At 46.2% G+C, this 5,705-nt stretch overlaps 1 protein-coding gene across 5 annotated transcripts in view; it reads left to right on the top strand.

Annotated features, from left to right (window-relative positions):
• LPP (LIM domain containing preferred translocation partner in lipoma) overlaps nt 1-5,705 on the top strand; it is a 679,983-nt gene that overhangs the window by 62,995 nt on the left and 611,283 nt on the right. For 4 of the 5 annotated variants that reach the window (XM_049629520.1, XM_049629513.1, XM_049629514.1 and 1 more), the window contains exon 2: nt 5,523-5,645. The gene's annotated coding sequence lies outside the window, so the exon portion shown is untranslated. Of the gene's footprint in view, nt 1-19; nt 106-5,522; nt 5,646-5,705 lie in introns of those variants that run through there. The other variant, XM_049629518.1, reaches the window with a different exon arrangement.

Here is a 5,705-nt window from a genome sequence, read left to right as displayed (position 1 = left end):
AACCTGCTTGAGCCCGAGGTTCCATGTCCGTCAAATGGGTTTAAGAAATCACATCGAGTCACAGGGTTACTCGTGAGGATTTGTATCACCTGTCCTTCTTCCATGGTACTCACCATCTCCTACTTGGTTTATGTTTTATCCCTCCTTCTAGACCAGGAGCTCCTTTTTGGGCAGGAAGCGAAAAACATCTTGCCTGTGCCTTTAACAAATGGGACCTGCTGCAAAGGCTCCTTTAAGGGAAAGGTTCCATAGGACCTAACTGGTGACGTCAGTGCAGGCTCCTTACTGGTTGGAGGCCCCTGTCACATGGTACCAGGCCTGGACGGAAGAGCTCCCTGATAGGGAGCTTTGGGCACACACAGGGTGTGCTGGATAGGCCTCTGGCTTCTGCTTAGTTAACAGGAAAGAGGCTGGAGCCTGTGTTCGGCCCGTGTTCTGGTTCATCAGGTTGGGTAGTGCTGGCATTTCCCTGAAGGCAGAGTGGAAATCCTGCCTGGAACAGGAGACGTGGTGTCTTTTCTGGGTCTTTCATGGTTGGGAGTTCCAGACTAGAGGGAAATGTCCACAGACGTGTGGGTTGGGGCACCTCTGAGAGCCACCCACTCCTCTGACTTCTCTGTGGGTGGAGCCATGGAGAAGGGGTCCATTGGGAGGAGGAAGCTGTCCTTCAGACCCTCCCACCCTCCCTGTGTTTGGAGGCTCGATGGAAGGGTGGTCAGTTCTTAAAGGGGTAGCTCTGCTATTTAACTTTCTCCTGCGTCATTACCCGGGACGCAGTACCCATGAGTGTCAAGATTCAAGTGCTTTAGCCTGGCACATAAGGTCCTTCATGTCTTGGCCGCAACATTCCTTTGCAGCCTCGTCTCCCACAGCATCCCTCCGTGTGCTGCTCTGCCACTGGCCTCAGCAGATTAGTCACTTTCCCTAAGAACAGCCTGAATTCCTCCTTACGGCGCTTGGCACGTCTTGTGCCCTGGGGCTATTTTCCCCCTCCTCATTCGTGGAAATCCTGTTGGGTGTGCAGGCTCGGTTCAGAAGTCATCATCCACGGAGCTCTTCCAGACCCTCAAAACAACGTCGCGTGGACTTGTGCTTTGCACACTTTTCAGTGTTTTCGAGCGTGTGCCCGCCCGGTGAGCCTGTGAGCTCTTTGAGAGCGCCAGGCGGGCCTGACTCAGCACCTGCAGCTGTTGGGTCCATACACGGTGCCTCATTAAGGACAGGAGGTGCTAGCAAGTGTCTGTTTTGAGCACCTGCGAATGCAGGGCACATGACATCGTGTCAGCTAACAGTTGTGCCGGAGGGGTGTTCAGAAGCTCATTCTTGGGTTACCCGCGGTGTGTTTGATCGTGAGCCCAGCCATTGGAATTCTCTTTGTGACTGGCCTGCCGTCAGCTCACCGCTGACCTTTCTCAGGCCTGCTTCCCACATACCCAGCAATGTCTGCTCTGTGCCAGGGCTCTGAGCTTTTTATTTCACTGAAGAACATAGAGCAAGGTGGAAGTCAGGAAGGATTCTGCTTCTCATGTGAACATATTTGATTTTGAAAGTTCCGGCTTTGTTTTGTATCCCAGAGTTCCTTAAACTGTGAAAATACTGGAGGAATTTTTTTTAGGATATTTCTGCCTCTAGTGGAATAGCTGCCCATCGTACAGTTGTAACTGAAAGGTAGTAAGATCTGGGTTGTGGGGCTTGATTTTGAAGACTTGGGTTCAAGTCTTGGCTTTACCATTATCAGCCCCAGAACCTTGGGGGGGTTGCCTGACTTCTCTGACCCTCAGTTTCCTCAGTGGGCAATTGGGAAATTGTTCTTACGGGGTTGGTGGGAAGTTTAAATGAGGTTTTGGACATTAAATTGGGATTTTTGTTACTTTTTGATTCGTACATTGGATTTGAAAGCCTTTTTTAAATTATGATTTTTCTTATTTGGTTATAGTCGACACACAATGTTACATTAGATTCAGGTGTGCATCATCGTGATTCAACATCTTTATATGTTATACCGTGCTTACTGAAAATGTACTACCATCAGTCACCATATGTCGCTATTATAGCGTAATTAACTATATCCCCTACACTCTGTCTTCTATTCTCTGACTTATTCATTTCATAACTGGAAGCCCGCACTTCTACTCTCTTTTACCCACTGTTACCCCTCCCTCCGCCTCCTCCCCTCTGACAACTATCAGCTTGTTCTCTGTATTTTAGGCTTTATTGAAGGATTTATTTATATATTAAATGTTTATTTATTTTGAGAGACAGGAGAGAATGCATGTGTGCACGGTGAGCAGGGGAGGGGCAGAGAGAAGGGGAGAGAGAATCAAGTTTCACACTCAGCATGGAGCCAGATGTGGGGCTCCATTTCATGTCTGTGAGATCATGACCTGAGCCCAAATCACTGCTTAACTGGCCACTCTTATCGGAGGCCATTTTAAAATAGGACTTCCAAAAAGTTTGCTTTCGAAGGAAATTGCTTGGATGTGTAAGTTGTCACACACTTGTCTTATCTTAGTTTTTGAATGACAAATGAACATCTAACACACTTATGGAACATACATAGCCGGTGAGGCTCTGTTATAGTCCAAATAAGTTAGAACCACAGAATCTTAAGTTTTGAGAAATCATAGAAACCTTAGAAGATGAGGGGCTGACCGTTCATGCCTGCTGCGTGTGGGCTGTGTGCCGTGCGTGCTGGAATTGGAATCCCAGGGCACGATCACATAGATCCCGATGGGTAGGTGGTGTTATCCCTGTTTTGCAGACAGGGAAGCTTGAGCTCAGGGAGGTTAAATAATTGACACAAATCCTGTATCAGTGCATTCAGCTTCATCTTGCACTCATGGTGGCTTCTAGAAATCCTTTCCCTTTATGGACACGATGAGGCCTGCCTTTGCTTTGTGGATCCTTTACCCTCTCACAGCAGGAGCAGCCCCTGGTTTTAGGCCAGGTACAGCAGTGCAGATCAGCAGTGTCGATGTCCCGTCACTTGTTTAATTAATCTGGAAGAGTGTCTTTCCTTTTTCTGCCAAGAATCTGCTCGTTTTGAGCTCCTTTGACTACTCATTCATCAGCCTTTCCTTGTCTCCCCTTTGGAGACGGATTTGCCATTGCCCATCTCTGGTTTTGAGGTCAGGGGTGTATTTAAAGAGGACTTCGTCTTTCCTTTTAAAAAATTACAGGTGGAAAGTACAATTCGTTGAGTATTTCCCATCACGTCCTCCATATATGGGGTGGTGAGAAGAGGTAGCAGTGTGGGGGACCAGGAGTGCTGGCTGTCATCCTGGGTCTGTCACTGATCAGGCAGGGGACTTTGAGCCAAGCCCTCCTTTCTCTGTCAGGGCCTCAGCATCTTCACCTGTAAAGAGCTGAGGGCATTACGAGATGACTCCTAAGATTTTAAAATTCTGCATGTTTTGTGGTGTCAGAACCATCAATTTCTGCTGAGCTGCATAATCCTGCAGCTGTTTCTCTGATACTTTTCAATCTTTAGATTTAATCTATTCAACAATGTATAATTTTTTAAAGGGAAGCTTTTATAGACACTTCTGAAATATCAGGGTGGGGGGGGATAAATGGATGTTAAAAAATAGAAAACAACCAATTAAATAGTATATAGCATGTAATTCTCCTTGGAAACTTACCACGAAATTGAGGAACACTTTAACAACTGGTAATTTAAATTGCATTTGAACTCTGCTAATGGTTTGTTTGCATGGGAACTTCAATCATTTCACAGTGGTTCTTTAGCAAAGCTGCTTGTTCTCTTTATGGAAAAGAAGAAAAAAAATATTGACAGAGAAGAGGACTAGGGAAAAGGAGACCACTGTCATTTGTGTGGGGAAGGAAGCTGTCAGGAGTGGGGAGATGGCCCCAAGGGCCAAGGCAGAGAGCCTCTCCTTCCGGTTTAGAAATCTGGGAAGTCTGGTGCCCTCCGCTGCGGTTGTAGAAACCGTTCTGACTTAGTATCTCCCTTTGCGAGGAGAAGCTTCGGTTTCCTGGGGCTTGGGTGGGGGAGTGATGTCTGTCTTGTGTTTTCTATGAGACTGGACTGTCCATGGGTCCAGGATGTGCCTCTGCATATGCTCCGTTCCTCAGCAAGTATGAAATGATGGCCTTTCTCATTTCAGTGGAATGGCATCGAGAATTCTGATGTCTTTGAAGACCTCTAGGTCTCAGGAAACTCATTGCTTTGCTGGGCTTCATTACGTGCCGTTTCCCCGACTTAATTTCTTTCTGCCGTCGGGCTATACTGAGAGCTTCTAGCAGGTGTCCTAGCAAGCTTCTAGAGACTTGGATGTGGCAGTCCTGGTTTTGTCCCAAAGCTGATTGTGTGACCAAGGGCAAGTCCCTCTGCCCAGTGAGTTTTGGTGTCATCCTCTGTCCAAGTGGCTTAAATTGGGTCCATGGAGCAAGTCCTGGACTGGAGCCCTGGATCGTCCACCACTAACTGTGGTTCCTAGAGTAGCCACCTCCGACTCTGGCCCCAGCTTCTCCTGCTGTCAGTTGGAACAGTGGAGGTGGGTCATTTTTAAGGTCCCTCCTCACTTTGAGCTTATCGGAATGTTTGAGGACTGAATGAGATAACATACACAAATGAATTTCATGGATGGTTAAATAATGTGTAAAATGTCAACAATGAAAATGCAAGTAGTGGCTTTTCTAGAATGTGGATTCTACCTGCGTGTACAAAGCACATATTTTGTAACAGCCTACTGCCTTGGAATATTTGTCTGTGGGAACATGTATCATATACTCCTTAGCAAAATAGTGATAGGTCTTCATGAAATAAAACCTGTAATGAGGACTTACTGGGAGTGTCAAGATTGTCCAGCTCTCTCCTGCTCACTGGCTGTCATTTTTCAGACAAGGAAATTCAGGTTCAGAGGGGTCACTCAGTCCCGTACTTAGACATTTGTCTCCAAACTCCTATATCTTTTCTATTTTTATTTGTTCAGATTTTGCTCTTAATTTTTTCTTGGCTACAGTGTGAATATCTGGGGCACCTGGGTGGTTCAGTCAGGTAAGCATCCAACTCTTGGTTTCGGCTCAGGTCACGATCTCACGGTTCGTGGGTCTGAGCCCAGCATCAGGCTCCACACTGACAATATGGAACCTGCTTGGATTCTCTCTCCCTCCTTTTCTCTCTGCTCCTTTCTCTCTCTCTCTCTTTCCCTCTCTCTCTCTTTCTTTCTCAAAATAAATAAATAAATTTTAAAATAAAAAAAACTGTGAATATCTAACTATAGATATCTTTCCTCTCTGAGATTATGATGAAGCTGTTTTCTCAGGAGGGCTGGGGTCCCTGCAATCCCTTTTCAGTGTTACTGAGACAAATTAGTGCAATAGAAATGCCAGGAGCTGACTGGGGGGCTTAGCAGGTGTAGAGGGAAGCCGCCACATTTTTGGGCGTCAGCTGGCATCATTCCTAGTATGGCTAGCCAGTGAGTTCATAAAACTGAAAAGTTCTAAAGCTGGTAAGATACTAGAGATTTGTAGACAACCTGTTCTCCCTTTTTCCACAGGTGGGGACCTTCAGGCTCAGAAATAGAACTGAAGACAGAACCCAGTCGCCTGCTTCTCATTTGAGGACTTTTCTCATTGTTCTACTGGGCACTCATCAGAGGGAAGCTATTTTTCCACAATTGGTGAGTCCTACAGAGAAGGGAAGACATTCTTCTTTTATAATCAATGTTCATGTTTTAATG

Source organism: Panthera uncia, chromosome C2 (assembly GCF_023721935.1).
Source record: "Panthera uncia isolate 11264 chromosome C2, Puncia_PCG_1.0, whole genome shotgun sequence".
NCBI lineage: Eukaryota > Metazoa > Chordata > Mammalia > Carnivora > Felidae > Panthera > Panthera uncia.
The sequence above is the reverse complement of the archived record's forward strand: the minus strand, read 5'-3'. Positions and strand labels throughout refer to the sequence as shown.